The 18613-nt window shown below is 40.0% G+C and overlaps 1 long non-coding RNA gene across 1 annotated transcript; it reads right to left on the bottom strand.

Moving 5' to 3' along the window:
- Positions 1-1518: 1518 nt before the first annotated feature.
- Positions 1519-17542, bottom strand: LOC123460165. The gene is made up of 3 exons (XR_006636827.1): positions 17111-17542; positions 14942-14998; positions 1519-1842 (listed from the first exon to the last, which is right to left on the bottom strand). It is a non-coding gene; the product is annotated as an uncharacterized LOC123460165 (long non-coding RNA).
- Between the last annotated feature and the right edge of the window lie 1071 nt (positions 17543-18613).

The raw sequence follows: 18613 nt of genomic DNA, 5'->3' as shown, positions 1-18613 counted from the left end.
TGGATATTAGGGTCCAGCCCTAAGGTATGGTGGCAGATTTGGAATTACAGCCTAAAGAAATGCAAAGTGCTTGTACTAAGTGTGTTTGTGTGTGGTGTGGGTGTTTTTTTTTTTTTTTTTTTTTGCTTTGTTTTTGTTTTTTTTTTTAGCTTGGGGCTTCTCTCTCTGCTTGGTCCTTTAAGGGGAGTCCATCTTATTCTGCTATTATAAAACTTCCCCTGGATCTGTAAGTTTCAATAAATATCCCTTCTTGCATAACTGCACCTGGTTTGGATTCATCTCAGCAATCTGAAGCTCACTACTACAATTGGTAAATACAACTCTTGTTATTTTATGAAGACTGGACCCTAGGAAAGATATCAAGAGTGCAAACAGAGAGAACATTTAGAAGGTTGTGGAGATTGATTAGGCAGGAGAGAATGTCATCTGGGCCTAGTGTGATAATAGAACAGAAATCTATTGTAGGCCTAAAAGTAACCAAGCTGGCTGGTAGGAAAAAGGTGGCAGGCTAGGGAGGAAAAAGAATCCAGATGGACTTACAGGTTGGAGTGATTGGATAAAGATAGGTATTTAGCCAAAGTGGAGCAGCCTGGAGAGGATGGTAGGAATTGTGAGAGTGAGGTCAAAAGCTTGGGCAAGTTATATTTTAGACACCTATTATATATCCTTACAAAAATGTCAAATACTTGAACATAAAGTCCAAATCTCCCTTGAGATCCAGATTTAAGAACCTCCAACGACTTTGAACAAGTATCCAAGTGCAAATGTAACTGGCATACAAAAGGTGGATAATGAATGGACCACACCTGTAAGGAAAGTGCAAGAGAAAAGCAAGAAAGAACACTGGACCTGATCTCTACAGACAGATTGTTTATTGAGAGGTACAGCAAGAGGCAGCAGCCTTCCCATTGGATGAAGGCTCAAGCACTGAGTCAGGCTGGGGTTCAAACTTATAAGGAGGACCTTAAGGCAAATAGACTGAATCAGCTGCAGGTCCAAGGGAAGCAAATAAGGCATCAAAGTTATTTTCTCAGAATAGGCTCTTTAGCCAAATTGACTAGGGAAGACTGGATGTCTCCATTCTTTACATCCTTCTAATCTTAAGGTTAGTTATCAACTCTTTAGTTCCCTCTAGTTTTCAGGGAAGGCTATTAACCCTTCAGTCCAGACTCTCAAAGGATAAAAAAGATTGGGGAGAACTGTGGATGAGTGGGGCATTTAGGGGATGACTATGTGGGCCAGAATTGAGGTAAAGAGTTCTCAGACTACTTCCTGTGGGGGGGCAGTAGCTCTCTTGGGGTGTCCCATGCAGTCCTGTGGACATTGGATATCCAGGAGCTGATATTCAGTGGCCATGAAGAATTCAATGACCTGCTGTGAAGTGAAGGCATATATTCTGTCTTGGAGGAATTTGGTGATGTATCTGAGTATGCAAGGACCAAAAGAAAGGGTTAATATAACCCAGGGAATAAAGTACATATCATAGACAGGATAGGTATAACTTGAAGGTAGTAGAGTTGTGAGGTGTTTTTTTTTTTTTTAACTTAAAACAATAGATATTCTAGCTAGTCACAGAGAGATGTCAAGTCACATGCAGAGAAATAATACTGGCCATTAAAAGGGCTAATACAGTCCAAATATTATTGGCTCTGGATTGGCGTCATTTATTTCTCCACAATTGCTGCAGTCCAAGGATGAAGTTCTAGTCACAAGTTGTTGCTTCTGAGAGTTTCACTTTTGGGTCTTCATTTGATTTTGTACCTTATGTACATAGCAGGCGGTGGTTTCACTTGGCTTTTATGAACAGGCAAGGTTGCAGCTCTTCAGGAGAGTGATAATTATCTGAAACATTAGGAAAGAAAGCTCCTAGATCATATTAAATTTATTAGCCATTATGATCTGGTTAATATCTATGTATGGATTTTCTTGTATGTAACATGACATTTCCAGGTGACATGAATATTATATCTAGGGTTGAAAAATAATATCATGGGTAGTTGGTTAGAAGATAACAGTGCTGTCTGTAAGAAAGAAGGAATTGTTAACTTGGATAGGAAGTTAATTGGAATTTTTGGAACCATAAAGATTTGGCTTAGGGCTGGAGGGATGGCTTAGTAATTAAGGCATTTGCCTGTGAAGACAAAGGACCCAAGTTTGATTCCCCAGAACCCATGTAAGCTAGATGTATAAGGTGCACATGTGTCTGGAGTTTGTTTGCAGTTAGAGGCCCTGGCATGTCCATTCTCTCTCCTTCTGTCTCTCTTCTCTCTATATCTATCTGCTTGCAAATAAATAAATTAAATTTAAAAAAAAGATTTGTCTTAGGTAAGGTAGGAAGTATAAAAGACTAGTATTGAAGCAACATTTGAAACAAACAATTTCAAATTTAAATATGATAGAGATTAAGAAATTAATTTTGAAGATTAGTTATCAGGTTTAAAGATTCTTATAAATTCTTAGTACAGAAAGCTTTACTTACTCAGCACAGAGATCAAAATGTCTGACTTAGCTTTACAGGAACTAATGGAGGTATGTAAGGCTGAAAAAGTTTAAGGTTTGAATAATTTTACAGGCACAATAAATTTTATATAATTAGGTCCAGCTTCTGGTGGGATTTTTTGGAATAACTTCATAGCAAACAAATACAAGTTTTACTTAATAGAAAAACACTTAAGAGTAGAACATAAGAAACCTATTGTTGCAAACAGGTGTTTATGCAACAAAATACAGGCTTTATCAGATGGAAAACATACAAGCTAAGCATTTGTTTTCATCTTAGTTATCTTAATCACAGATACTTTTATAGCCCTTTTAATTTATCAGAACATAATATCTATTTCATGTCCATGTTTAGGATCAGGAGGAATTTTTTTAATGTTACCAGGAACAAAGAAAATTTGGTCTGTATTCTAATGGCCTCCAAGTCTAATGTCAGTGGAGAGAGACCCCAAGTTTTTGGAAGATGTCTTTCAAGCTGAAGTGGGATGGTGAAAGGGGGAGGCGCTACTGTTGACTTTTAAGCCTTGGAGAACCATCAAAAGGGACCCAGATAGATGGAGTTAGTTTGCTATAGGGTGCTCTGAGGTGATCTGGTGGAACTGTAAAGGTTTATCTTATAAGAAGATACACAAGATGATTTTCAGTACAGGTCAGAAGCTGTAAAATAAATTATGGTCTTGAAATAGTACAAAAACTACAGTGTCAGTACAAAAGACTATGCAATATGTAACATTACCAATAAAAAAGTCTACAGGATATAACTTAGGGTCAGGGGCTTTTACATTTTCTAACCCCAATTATTATTTCAGTATATGGCATTACACTATAAATAAAGTTACCAACTTATTACAGAGAGTTAACTTTGAATTAGATAAACACTTAAAGGGGAGAGAAATTTACGTTAACCCATCTTAACTGAAGACACACTATTATGAACAATTTACTTCAGAGAGAGGGAGATAGCTTTCACCAGCGCTTCATGTATTGCGTTCCCAAACACTGATTGTGCCAGGGTTTCACATTCTTAACAAACCTCTGTTTGAATTTTGCTGTGCTTGTAGAGGAAAGAGATTTATGGTCTGTGAGGGTTAACACATTCCTTTCTGTCAAATAAGACAGATTGCTGTCTCTTGAGATAAGGTAGTTATATATTGTCTAAAAGGGCCAAACCCCCATTTGTTTAACTTTAGTTGTAAATTGTTACAGAATTTTTTGTTATGTATTAGCTATCATAAAGGAATCTTCCTTGCCGCAGTTTCAGAAGAGAAAGTGCAATATCTATTGTTTTACTGAATGTATTAGGTGTATCCACACATTTTCATAGATACATTGATTATACTCCATCCAGACTGACATAGGCTAGGAACATTAGAAATATAATAACATTTTAAAATAATTTTATTCAACAGAAAGCATGTATACCATATCTTAATATTGATAATTATAGGTGAGATATATCAATATTTTGTGTTTTGCCAGTAAACCCAAATTAATCATTTCTCTTAAGTCATAAGACTTAAGTCATAAACTTCAGAAGGCATTGTTAGAGACAGGATCAAACCCTGAAATATAAACATGTAGTAAGAATGAACAAGCGTAAAGTCACAAATATATCATAAATCAGGTTTTAGTAATTTAATGTTATCTTAAAATATATTTATGAGCATCAGAATGCTTAATTCATTGGAACAATTAGTGACCATGTATTTAGTTGTACATAAAGACAGACTACATAAAGCATAGAACACATGACATGACATGGCTAGCCACCATTAGACATGACAAAGAACATGAAACATGAACAGACATCTTTTTCTGAAGATTTTAGTTTTACTTTTTTTTGGAGGGGGGAGAAGTCTCTAACATGTGGGAGAGGCCTGCATGCCTTCTGAGAAGGCATGGATTTGATGAGCATGTCCCATTGATTCTACCTGGGACCATAAAAAATAATCTATGTGACCACAGGTTATAACAGGTAAAGGAAGTTCCACACAGGAGAGAACAGAGTCCCCATCTCACCATGTGTTAATCATGGGCATATTTCTCTGGGAAAACAAATCATGTTAGAAAACTTCAAGGTAGAACAAGAGATGCAAGGAAATCAGTGGAGTCTGGAGAATGGGCTGGAGGCCAATTTTACAGCTATACTCTGAACAGAAATAGGTTAAGTAAAAAACTGCAGTTTAGGATTAGAGAGAGTGTATATGATTTGTAATGGCACAGTAAAGGAGGGCTTGTGGTCATCTTCTTGGGCTAAGGAAGAGTGGGTCACTAATAGGAACTGTTTAATGGAGTGGAAGGAAGATTATTTCCCCAAGAGAGTCTGGGCTGGATAGCAGAACTGACTGAAGAGATCTGGGGTAGAAGAATAGAGGTAGCTGCCAATCCAGTTTATGAAGTTATAAAGATCTTTAAGAATTTGGAAGCCAAATGTGTCATTTTAAGATTGGTCAGGAGACAACCCAATAGGGAGGCCAGTGGAGTTTTGGAAATTGGGAAACCCATAGAGGGGTGAGAAGTACCCAGGCATCTGTCTGAAGATCAAGAGTCCTTGATCTGAAGACAGAGGTCAGAGACCTTCTCCTGGAGAAGGACAGGGAGTTCAGAAGGCAAGAAGACATTTTGACTGGAGGCTTTCAGGGCAGTCCTCTGAGCACAACACAAGGGAGCTGGGTCTGTTTTCCTAGGTACCTTAGGAAGACAGACAGATGGAGGCTTACTCACCCCCTTTTAGGGCTAACATGAAGTGGATATGGCAAATGACCTCTCTATGGTTGGAGTTAGGGCAGATGAATTATTCTATCTGGCTATTGGAGATCTGTTCCAACCATCTGGGTGTCTTGAGAGCCCAGGGGAGTTGAAATTTCCAAGCAATTTATTATGATGAAAGGAGAGAGAGATGGGATGTATATCAGAAACTGTGTAGGATTTGGGTTTGAGCCTGGGACAGACAGCCACCAAGTAACAACAGGGAAAAAGCTATCCTTAGTTTGAATTTTAAAACTGACTTCTCTTTTCTTTCTTTCTTTCTTTTTTTTTTCTACTGGCCATTAGCCACAGGCAAGGACCTTCCCAGGTGCCTGTGTTTGTTTATTTTATCTAGCTATGAGGCAGTTGCTGGTTTACTGTGATTGTCCACCTCTCCTGCACGTTTTTTTCTCTGGTGGTAAAGGGGAAAAGCAAGGAGAGAGAAATTAGGTATCTAGATGCAGAGGGAATTAAGGAAGCCCAGTAAAGACAGGAGGCTTTTTTTTTTTTTTTTTTTTTAAGAAGGCAGGGTTTGTATTTGACTTAGTCAGATGACTTGAATTTGGTGTGAAAGGGAGAGGCCTGAGCAAGTCATGACTGGTTGACAGAAGTGTGTGAGAGAGATAAGAGTTTTAGGAGGTGCAGAAGCTGGGGAGGGAATCTCGCTTACCTTTTGCCATGTCATCAGAGAAAGTTATCAGGAGCATTGAAAATGTTGAAATCTAAAATATCAAATTTAGGCCAGCATTGGCCATTGCTTAGAGAATATTGTGGCCAAATTTGGATAGAAGTTGGAGTAATTTGGCAGGCAGGAGCTCAGGAAGTTTGAGTTCCTTTAAATTAGCCTTGAGACATGCCAACAGAGCATATTTTGGAACAGATAGTTTAGAGCCCATTTTGGAGGACAAGGACTAGAGTGGCCAATCCTGCCACCAAGGACAGCTCCCAGGTTTAGGGAGGGCAAACAAAACCCAAGGATTAGGAAGGAGCATCCTCACATTTATGTTTGGGGTTCCAGGTATAACAACCCTTGGGAGGCTCCCAGAGTCTCTGATCGTCCACAGACTGAAAAGTGAGAAACTCCTGGAGTTTCTAAGGTCTGAGGCAGGGTGCCTTTGCCATAGTCAGAGACCAAATACCTTGTCCTGAAGCTGTAATCTGATGAGGGTGTGGATGCAGTGGATCATGGTGGGAGGCCTCTTATGTGGAGTTCAAAAGTCCCGCAGGAAAGGAGAGGGAGAAGGAGAGAGAGATATGACCCAGTGGATTACCCAAAGGGCTGTTGGAGACTTGGCTGAGCTCAGAGAGGTATTTTGGACATTCACCAGGGAGTACCCCTGGCCAGAACTCCTCAGTTTGCACAAACAGCCAAGTTTACACAATCCAAGAGTCAGAGTGAGAGGGAAAGAGAAGGATAAAGCTGCCGGGTTTCAAGCTGGATCTACACAGAGCACCAATAAAGCCCCCTGGGCCACGAGGCTGAACAGCACTTGCACCATTCACATACACAAAAGACCAAAGGTCAGACTGGTGATAGTGAGCTCCGCAAGTGTCCATACTCCAGAAGGAGTGATACACTGTCAGGGAAGTGGGGAAGAGGAGAGGGAAAGAAAAGGGGAGGGCATGCAGCCTGAAAGCCCCGAAGGGATCTGAGTCACGGCACCCAAATGTAAGGAAAGTGTAAGAGAAAAGCAAGAAAGAACACCAGACTTAATCTCTACAGACAGACACTTTATTGAGAGGTACAGTGAGGGGCAGCAGCCTCCCCACAGGAGGAAGGCTGAAGCACTGAGTCAGGCTGGGGTTCAAACATACAAGAAGACTCCTAAAGCAAACAGACTGAAACAGGTGCAGGTCCAAGGGAAGCAGATAAGGCATCAAAGTTATTTGTTCATAAAAGGCTGTTTAGCAGAATTGACTAGGGAAGACTGGACATCTCCATTCTTTATGCCCTTCTAATCTTTTTTTTATCTGAATTAATTTTTACATGCTGCCACTGTTCCTTCCTTAGCTGCATTCAATAATGTCACTTTACATCCTACTTATTATAATAAAGTGGTATTGTAATTTTATATTGGTGTCATAAATCAAATGGAAATGTCTCTTTTTTATGGTTTGGGTTTCTTTTTTTATTATTAGTTTTGTATTCAGCAAATACAGGCAGTTTGGTACCATTATTAGGCTCATCCATGGCCTATGCCCTCCACATTGGCCCCTCTTTGTTGAGGTGTATGAGTCGTGCATTGTGGAGTTAGCCCACAGTTATTGGTATGATAAATGTCTGTGCATATCATGACCCAACATGTGGCTCTGACATTCTTTCCACCCCATCTTCTTCAAAATTTCCCTGAGCTATGTTGGGTTCATTTTTGGTCTGCTTCATTGATGAGGTGGTGGGGGCTCCTGAGGCTCTAGCCCTCTGATGATGTGGTAGGAGTTGATTTTTCTCTGTGTTGGTCTAAGTGATCTATGGTTTTGTTGAGCTCACTTACTTCCCTGTTGAGTTTCTGTTTGGATGATCTATTACTGATAATGGTGTATTGAAGTCCCCAGCTCTGATGGTGTTGGTGGTTATTTCTGTTTTATTGTCAAGTAGGTTTTGTTTTATGAACTGTGGTGCCCCTGTGTTTGGTGCATACAGATTTATGATCGTAATATCCTCTTGATGGATTTTTTCCCTTGATCAGTGGGAAGTGGCCTTCTTTGTCTTTTTTGATTATTTTTGGTTTGAAGTCTATTTTATCCAATATTCATATAGCTACACCTGCTAGTTTCTTATTCCCATTTGCTTAGAGTATTGTTTTCCACCCTTTCACCCTGAGGAGGTGTCTGTCTTTAGTGGTGAGGTGGTTTCCTTGAAGGCAACAGATTGAGAAGTCTAATTTTTTGATCCATCCTGTTAGCTTGTGTCTCTTGATGGGTGAATTAAGTCCATTAATATTTAGGGTAATGACTGTGAGATTTGATTTGATCCCTGCCATGTTGTGATGGTAGATGTGTGTTGGTGTTTTCATGGGCTTTGAAGATTTTTGTGCCTACTGTGAGCTTGGTTATTGTGATCTGCTTCTTGTAGACATTTGAGTTTGATTATTTGTTTCTTCTCTGTGGAGAATTTCCTGAAATACTCTGTGTAGGTTTGATTTCATGTTTATGTACTTGTAAGGCTGAGTTTTGTCATGCAAAGTTTTTCTTTCACCATCTATTATGAGGGATACTTTTGCCTGGTAGAGTAGTTAGGGTTGGAGGCCATAGGTTCTTAGACTTTGGTGTGTTTCATTCCAGGCCCTTCTAGCTTTCAGGGTTTCCATTGAGAAGTCTGACGTAATTTTGATGGGGTTACTATTGAAAGTGGTGTTCTGTTTTTCCCTAGCTGCTTTTAGGATTTTCTCTTTGGTGTCAATGTTTAGAGTTTTAATGATAATATGTCTTGGAGTGTTTCTCCTTTGGTCCAGTCTGTTTGAAGTTCTGTTGGCTTCTTGGATCTTGATGGGTGTTTCTTTTAGGAGACTGGGGAAGTTTTCTTCAATTATTTTCTTAAGTTCTCCATGCTTTTGGTCTGAAATTCTTCTCCTTCTGGCATTCCAGTGATTCTGATATTAGGACATTTAAGTGTATCCCACAATTGCCTCATGTTCTGTGCACAGGAACTTTTGAAATTATTGAATTCTCGAACTGATTCTTCCATCTTGTCTTCTGGATCAGAGTTTCTATCCTCCACTTCACTAACTATTCTTGAGAGCTTATTGAGAGTTTTGGACTTGTTCAATTAAGTTTGCATTTTCTACTATTCTATGTATCATTTCCATCCCTCTGCCAAGTTCCCTTTTCACATCTTTATCTGATTTTCTTGATGATTCTTGAAATTCATCCTTTCATTTCTTTATGTCTTCATTTAGTATGGCCAGCTGATTTTTAAGGTCTTCTTTTTATTCACTCTCCTTCAAACCTCTTAACTCTCTTTGTACTCCTTCCAGTTTCTTATCTATTTATTCTAGCTTAGTGATGGTAGCATCCACATGATTATTGGTCCTTTGTTGCTTTCCTGCAAGTTCTACCTGAAGATTGGTCAGTGTTGCATTGCTCATAGCTTCAATTTGATATTCTGATCCTAATAACTCTTCTATGTTTTGGTTAGATGTATTCATTGGAGAACTGGGTGATCTTACTGGATTTTCTTGCATTTGATTTTTCATGTTATTTCTTTTGCACTGTGGTCTGCCCATGATAGTGTGTGGACATGTAGGTGAGTGGATCAGCCTGGGCTCTAGTGCAATGGGAATCTGAGGCAGCCTGGGGCAGTTTCCAAGAAGCCTGTGCTTGGCTCCCACTTGCCAAAGCCACCTATCTACTGCCTGACAGGGGCACCAAAGTTGTCTGAATTCTCAAGTGGTAATGTGCCAAAGTTGCCTTCATTGGAGCTTGGAGGGGGACTGAGGTACCAATCACTGAAGCAGTCCACACTCTGACTGGGACCCAGAAACAGTCTGCACTCCCCCACCACAGAACAATGGTGGATAGCCGGCATGGCAGACAGGTAGGGGATGGCTCCTGAGCTGGTGCAAGTGCATGATCAGATATGGCGGCAGTGGCTATTTGGTGAGAGGGGTGGGCTACCCACCTGCAAGGGCATCCGTGACTCCCTGATTTCCACCCCCCTCTGTGCCTGCCCACTGACAGGAAGACCCAGAAACCCCTTAATGTCTTGCCTTTCTTTCCCCAGGATTTGTAGCACAGCTAGGCAGTCACCATCTTGGCCAGAAGTCCGCCCTTCTAATCTTAAGGTTATTTATTAACTCTTTAGTTCCCTCTTGTTTTCAGGGCTCTTAACCCTTCAACACCAAACCACCTAATAAGAGAAGAAACTAGAAATGAAAGAATGGCCAGAAACTAAACAATAAGAATGCATGAAGAGCTTAAAAGGAAGAAGTGGAGCCAGAAGAGGAAACTGAGCAGGAATAGCCAGTGAAATTAGAGAACTAGAAGAGAATCAGCTGAGTATATAGCAGGAGGAGAATGGTCCACAGGTCCAATGCTGAAAGGCGTGGTGAAGATCCAGCCACATGAGTATCATCAGAAAAGAGTTATTGGTGGCCCTAAAACAAAATAAGGAAGAGTTGGAGGACAAAATCACCTAATGGAATGGGCTCAGGAATGAAAGTGAAAGGTGTGGAGCTAACGAGCATGGAAAGACTCCTGGAAGCCTGGCATGGTGACACATACTTGTAATCCCAGCAGTGAGAGACTTAGACAGCAAAACCAAACTGCAAGGCTAACCTGGGCTACAAAGAAATACCCTGTCTCAAAAACAACTTATTTGTGGGTTGGAGGGATGGCTTAGCAGTTAAGGCATTTGCCTGCAAAGCCAAAGGACCTTGGTTCAATTCCCCAGGGCCCACGTTAGCCAGATGCATAGGGGGCGCACACATCTAGAGTTCGTTTGCAGTGGCTGTAGGCCCTGGCACACCCATTCTCTCTCTCTCTCCCCCTCTTTCTCTGTCAAATAAATAAATAAAAATATCTTTAAAAAAACTTATTTGAATGGTTTTCTTGGAAGATAAAAGTACATTCAGGGAGGCATGGGAATTCAAGGGAGTGCAGGGGTTAGCTTAAGGGAGGCCTGGGACCCACAGAGGGTTTAAGAAGGAGTTGTCATACCAAAAGTAAGTATGAATTACATGGTAGGAGGGAGAAGTCAGGAATATAGAAGAGAAAAGAAGCCAAGTCCCTAAGTATCCTGCAGGGTAGAAGGAGATATCATGCATGGGTACACATGCAAATGGTTTATAATTACTGGCAGTTCCCTGTTTACCGCTCCTGCTTCTAAATGGGATAGCAGAGAATATGGGCTGCTGAGGTCTTCAGGGTCATTGTCAACCTACCCCTACACACACCCACACATGCACACACACACAAAGGCTCTCCTCCCTGCTCCCTTAACAGAACCACTTGTGTTACTACCCAGCTCTGACTCTGACTCTCAAACCAAACCATTGGATTGGCTATACTAGGCTCAGGGCACAGGCACATTTCTATTCAAGTCAGACTATAAATGTTGCTCTACTTCACATTCAACTTCTTTAAGACCTTACTGGTTTCTTCCAAAAGAGTTTAAAGGCATCTCACTTATCCCTTAGAAGGTATCTGTGAGCAGTTTCCCTATTCCCTGACTTGCAAAAGGAGAAGGGCATCATCCCAGGCAATAAATTCGTAAAATCACTGATATCTTAAAGCATTCATTAACCAATATGGTAAATGTAGTCACCAGAAACTTTTTAATCCGGCACTACAGAAAGCAGTTGAGTGCAATAAAACAATTACACTGCAGGTAAGAAAGCCGAAATTTTATTTAGTTAAATCAGGTGGAAAAGTTGAAAGCAGAAAGATGGTATAAGAGATGATATTTAAAACTTTCTACAGTACTTAGTTATAAAATCAACTCACAGAGGAAAAATCTGGCTTTGGGGTCTCTCACTAACTTAAGATCCTTACTCCAACCTTAAGTATGGCCTCAGGGTCTTACCTTAGAGCTCATGTACATCAATGACTGTCTCCAATGCTTTAACCAACAGCTCAAATCAAATTCCTGAATCTTTGACACAGGATCTATCTTTGCTGATTGATCAAAGAGCTATGCCTTGTTCTAAGTAGCTTTTCAACACTAGAAAGTCATTTAGCCAGGAGCCTGGTGATTCCAGCTACTCTAGAGGCTAAGGCAGAAAGATGACAGGTTCAAGGCTACAGAGTGAGTTCAAGTCCTGTCTGTAAAACTCAGTGGGACCCTGTCTCAAGATTAAAAACTAGAAAGAGGGCTGGAAAGCCAGTTAAGTGGTAGACTATCATGCCCCTTCAGCACCACAACAAAGGTATAATAACAAAAGCATACAGTAGACAGTATAAATGAAATTGGTATCAATAATACTTTGTGTCAAGTTTATTTGCAGTGGTTGGAGGCCCTGGCTTGACCATTCTCTTTCTCTTCCTCTCTCTCTCTCTCTTTCTCTCTCTCTCTCTCTCTCTCTCTCTCTCTCTCTCTCTCTCTCTGTCTCCCTTTTTCTGTCTCACAAATAAATAAATAAAATATATTTTAAAAAATAAATAAAATGAATATTTTTGAAAAATAAAGAAATAAAATAAAACCATATGAATATCAAACTTTTAAATTTCAATATGAAATGTATTATTGTATCAATGTATATTGATGTTATATGATTTTAATTTGAAGGGCATAAGTAAATTTGGTTACATCTGCAAAAGGCTTTAGACTTTCAGAGCCTGATTTACAACATTTTCTTTTATTTATTTATTTAAGAGACAGGCAAAGAGAGAGAGAGAATAGGAAAGCCAGAGCCTCTAGCCACTACAAATGAACTCCAAACAAATTTTCACCATGTGCATCTGGCTTAAATGGGTACTAGGAAATTGGACCTAGGTCCTTAGGCTTTACAGGCAATCACCTTAACCACTAAGCAATCTCTCCAGCCCTACAACACTTTTTAATTTGCTTTTACTTTGTATGAATTAAGTGAATTGCTTTAGATGCTTAAGAGATTTTTGCTCATAAGATGTTCCCTGACAGGCAAGTGCTCAATGTATGTTAAATATATTAATCTGCAGATACGTTAAATTTATAGTTTAAAATATTTAAGGAAGACTCTTCAGAAGCCCATACCAGACTTGTGTACTGTCTTTTGCCTAGCACCTCTCTTCCTTAATACCCACACTTGAATCTATGTTAAAACTTTTTCTTACTAAATTCCAACCTTAATACTGACTCATCCTGAAATTCATGTCTGTGGAATAGTCAAGAATCCTGGCTTCTTCATATGTGGTACTGAAAACATACTCAAAAGCCTATAGCTGGGGAAGTCATAAGTCCTAGGAAAAAAACTACTACTGTTGCTTGGCTAAATGTATATGTTATGCCCACTAAGCTGCCCCCATAAACATTTATGTTTATGCCCATATATTAATGCTTCACTCACTTTTGGTTAGAGAAGTATCTCTGTTCAGGTGGCAGTGACCACTGGGGTGACTCAAAACTCACCAAAGTGCTGAAAAGTGACTGTGGAGTGTTCAGCACTAAGTGAGGTATCTCTATTACATCTTCCAAGGCCCGAAGACCATTGCAGAAGAGGTAGCAGAAAGAATCTCAGAGCCAAAGGAAGGGAAGGAGTATTTTGCAATAATGTCTTTTGACACAAAGTGGCTACGACATTCATGACCTCACAGTAGCTGATGCTACCAACACAAGGCCTGCATAATAGGAAAAAAAAATGATGGCATCAGAAGAGGGGCTAGTTAGAAATAAGAAGGTATTTAGTGTAGGAAACACAGGGAAGGTGGGAAAAGGGAAGGTGATGGTAGGGGATTATGATCATGGCATGTTGTTCATATGTATGGAGGCTGTCAATAAAAGTTAAAATAATGATAGTAGGGGACTGGAGAGATGGCTTAGTGGTTAAGGTGCTTGCCTGCAAAGCCTGAGGATCCAGATTCAATTCTCCAGGTCCCACATAAGCCTTATGCACAAGGTGACACATGCGTCTGGAGTTTGTTTGCAGTGGCTAGAGGCCCTGGTGTCCCCATTCTTTCTCTCTCTCTCTCTCTCTCTCTTTCTCTCTCTCTCTCATAAGTAAATAAAAATAAATCTTTAAAAACAAAAAATGATAGTAATAATAATAGTAATAGAAATAACTGCACATGATGGTGCATACTTGTAAGACCTGTACTGAGAAGATTGGAGCAGAAGGATTGCTGTGAGCTCAAGGTCAGCTTGGGCTACATAGTAAGACCATGCTTCCTTCAAAAAAGAAAAATCACAAGATAGAGAAAGAATGCGAATGTGCTAGGGGGATTTAATACATCAAGCAATGACATGATTGATGCTGAAGACATTTTTCTTCTTTGTTATGTAAAAATTGTCTCAAATATAGTTGCGGAATTTTTAAGTTGAGCCTAAACAAAGTATTAAGAAAATTTAGGTTTTTTATTTGTAATTATAATAATTTAGCTATATGCATTTAGTGTCAAGTAACTATACATGCTTTTGATGTGCATGCAAATTCTTCTTGAACTTTGAAAGAAAAAAAGACTTTGAATATGCATGCATCCTTAGATTTGGTTGCCCCTTCTCCTCCAAACAAACATCGTGAAAATCAGTTGACACCAGAGGAAGCCAGCCCTGGCCACTCTCCAAGTCAGAAAACCACAGTGGCCTTTACCAAGCTCTGGTCCAGATCACTGATGATAGCAATGTTGCTTTTCAGTCTGAAGAATTTCACCCTTTCATCAAAAGTACACCCCCCACACACATAATACACACACATTTTGGCAGCCAAAAAAAAAAGCAACTTCAGGCTAGAGAGATGGCTTAATGGTTAAGGCACTTGCTGGCAAAGTCAAAGGACCCAGGTTCAATCCCCCAGTACCCACATAAAGCAGATGCACAAGGTGGCAGATGTGTCTAGACTTTACTTTCAGTGGCTAGAAGCCCTGATGTGCCCATTCTCTCTCTCTCTTTCCCCCCGCCCTCCGCTCTCAAATAAATAATTTTTTTGAAAAAGCAATTTTAAAATAATTCAATTGTTTTCAGGCACCTCATTGAACCCAGGCAGTGAGTCTTCCTTATCACACACCTCCATCATCCTTTAAACTATAACAATTCCTCCCCCATATCCAAACCCCTGATACTTACCGACTTGAAGTCACAGAAGACCACAAAAGGAGATTTCATGCAGGTGGAGCTACACTTCTGAGGGAGGGAAAAGAAGACAAAGGTTAAATACCACTAATAAAAAGGTTCAAGCTGGGCCTGATGCCACATGCTAGTAATCCCAACATGGGAGGCTAAAGCAAGAGGATTATCTTGAGTTCCAGGTCAGACTGGGCTACATAGTAAATTCCAGGCGAGTTTGGACTACAAAGTGAGACCCTATCTCAAAACAATAAATAAAAACAAAAGTACACATATATACATCTCTCATGATATTTAATATGGAGTTCACCTATCAGAGCTATGAACATGTATGGTATGTAGGCTTTTCCCTGGATCTGCTGGGCCTCTGACTTCCTCCAGAGTCTTGGGCACTGGTTCAGTAATTTCCTATGTCATGGTGTAGCCCTTGAGCTAAGGTTCGTTCATCCAAGTTTGTATAGGTTTTCACTTCCTCTCTTCTGCATGAGGCTTTCTTGGACTTTGGGAACCCTAAGTTTGGGACTCCAAACCACATAAAACAGAGGGGCTTACAATGTTGCCCTTTCAGGTCCTAAACTTGCTTCTGGGAGCTCAAAATCAGCTCTCTAGGCTAGGCAACCTTGACACCATTAGATTTGTGTGATCTCTTCCTGCTCTTTAGAGAGAGCTTGGGTCCCTTATATGAAATGTAGCATTTTCATGTAACTTATGAATATCCTCCCATAGATTTGAAATCATCTTTAAATGACTTAAAATGCTTAACACAATGTAAATGCTATGTAAATAGTTGTTCACTATATTTTTTAGGGAATAGTAGTAAACAAGTTAGTTTACAAACAAATTTTTAACATTTTTTTGGTGGGGGCAGGGTCTTACTGGCTGACCTGGAACTCACTATGTAGCTCAGGATGGCTTTGAAGTCACAATGATCTTCCTACCTCATTTCACATATTTTTGGTTGGTTTTTTTGAGGTAGGGTTTTGCTCTAGCACAGGCTGACCTGGAATTCACAACTTAGTCTCAGGCTGGCCTTGAACTCATGGCAATCCTTCTACCTCTGCCTCCCAAGTGCTGGGATTAAAAGCATGCACCACTATGCCTGGCTTCATTTCACATATTTTTTCAAAAATTTTTGTTCATTTTTACTTATTTATTTGAGAGTGACAGATAGAGACAGAAAGAGGCAGAGAGAGAGAGAGAGAGAGAGAGAGAGAGAGAGAGAGAATGGGCATGCCAGGGCTTCCAGCCACTGCAAAGGAACTCCAGATGTGTGTGCCCCCTTGTGCATCTGGCTAACATGGGTCCTGGAGAATCGAGCCTCGAACCGGGGTCCTTAGGCTTCACAGGCAAGCGCTTAGCCCCTAAGCCATCTCTCCAGCCCCATTTCACATATTTTTGATTGAATGCATGGATATAGAACTCACATATGGAAAGCCAATAGTTTATACATATATGCATGTACATAAAAATACAGTGGGCTGAAGAGATGGTTAAGTGGTTAAAGGAGCTTGCTTGCAAAACCTGAAGGCCTGGTATTGATTCCCCCAGTACCCATGTAAAGCCAGATGCACAATGTGGTGCATGCATCTGGAGTTCATTTGCAGTGGCAAGAGGTCCTGGTGCACTCATTCCCCTCCCCTTGCTCACAAATAAATAATTTTTAAAGCCTTAAAAAGAAAATACATAATATTTATAACATACAAATTATATGAACATGCAAGTTTCATATATAAATGTGTGGATATGAAATTATACATTGATAATATATGTAGTTACAAATATTGGAGTGCAATTATAAAGTTTATACTTTGTTCTTATTTTTATTTAGCATTCTAAATTATTAGTCACTTATGCCATAAGATACCCTCTTTCAAAGTGATGTCTTTTGCATTTGTGTGTATATGTGGTATTCATATGTGTATTCATAGTGTATTTGTGTGTATATGTGGTATTCATATGTGTATTCATAGGCATATATATATGTATGGATGCATACATGCAAGTGGAGGCCAGAGGTGGATATTGGGTGTCTCCTTCCACCTTATTGTTTGAGACAATCTCTCACTCAGGCTCAAACTCACTGGTTTGGTTAGACCTAGCCAGTGAGCCCAGGTAGCTCCTGTCTATACCATTCAAATTCTAGGATTACAGGAGGATAGTTGCACACACCTGGCTGTTTTGTGGGTGCTGGGGATCTAAACTGAGGTCCTCAGGCTTGTGTGACAAGTGTTTATTGACTGAGTCATCATCCCAGCTCATTACATTTTTCTTATAAGTAGAGTTTTGGATCCAAGTAGAGGCACTTTGAATATTTCAGATGTCTATTGTCAAATAAAATTCTTTGATTCAAGGTTTATTGCATTCAGCATGACTCAAAATGTGGACAGGAGAGGCACACATAGGGGTGATGGTCCCCTCCCTGTCTTCCAAACTTCCTTGAGTGAGGTCAAAGTAGGTGAGGTTTAGTGTTGCCCCAGCAGGTCCTGCTTCCTGTCCTCCTTCTGTTTCTCTCCAGCCTCATTGTTCCAATCCATTGTACACTCTAAAGGCACTGGCATTATGGAGATCAGGTTTAGAAGATGGGATGCACAGTCTCCAAGCCTGGGATCTGGTAGGGTAACCAGAGTGATTTTAGTTCTAATGGTAGAGGACAAAAAGGTATATAAGTTGTCAAAGTATAACATTTAAAACATCAAGAAATTAAAACTTTCTTACTTATATCAATAAGTTAGTTGGTTCATTGTGGGAAGGACCAGCTATATGTCACAACTGATGGAAGGAAGGTAGACAAGACTTGAATCTGTATTTCCATAGATATAAAAAAGGATATACATAGGTCCAGTAGTATTAAAATGCTAGAATGAAATTGCAAATTTAGACAAAAAGCAGAATAGTGGGGTATGATGGCATATACCTGTAATCCGAGGACTAAAGATGTGTAAGCAGTAGGACCAGGAGCTTAAGGTCAGCCTATAGGCTAGTCTCAGGTATAAGATCCTGTGCCAAAAAAAAAAAAAAAATCAAAATCAGGGCTAGAAAGATGGCTTAGTGGTTAAGGTGCTTACCTGCAAAGCCTAAGGACTCAGATTCATTTCTCCAGTATCCATGTAAGCTAGATGCACAAGGTGGCATATGCATCTGGAGTCTGTTTGCAGTGGCAAGAGGTCCTGACATGCCTATTTTCTCTATCCCTCTGAGATAAATAAATAAATATAAAAAAATCAAAGCCAACAATATTAAACAGCCAACCAACCAACAAACAGGACAATCACATGACAGTTGGACTGAAATCATTTTCTATTCTACCAGACAAAAATAACCTACCACTCATCAATCTCCAGTAAGATAACATCTCACTCTATTCAGCCTTGGTCTCAATCCATAGTAACTAGTAATCAAACAGGCTTGGTTCTCTGGACAGTCAGCAAACAAGGTCCCTAGGCCAAATCTGTTTTCCTGCCTGTTTCTATAATAAGTATCTGTTGAAATGCAGCCATGTGCATTTACTGTGTATTGTAGCTGCCTTAGTGCTAAAAGGGTACTAAGTAGTTATGACAGAAACCTTAGGATCTTCAGGCCTAAAGCGTTTACCATCTGGTCCTTTGTAGCAAAAAGTTTAGAGTATCAACTGTCTCTAAGGGGCAGGCTGCTCACACACTTCAAGATACACAT

This window comes from Jaculus jaculus, chromosome 4 (genome assembly GCF_020740685.1).
Source record: "Jaculus jaculus isolate mJacJac1 chromosome 4, mJacJac1.mat.Y.cur, whole genome shotgun sequence".
Taxonomy (NCBI): domain Eukaryota; kingdom Metazoa; phylum Chordata; class Mammalia; order Rodentia; family Dipodidae; genus Jaculus; species Jaculus jaculus.
This window is presented reverse-complemented; position numbering and strand designations above follow the sequence as displayed.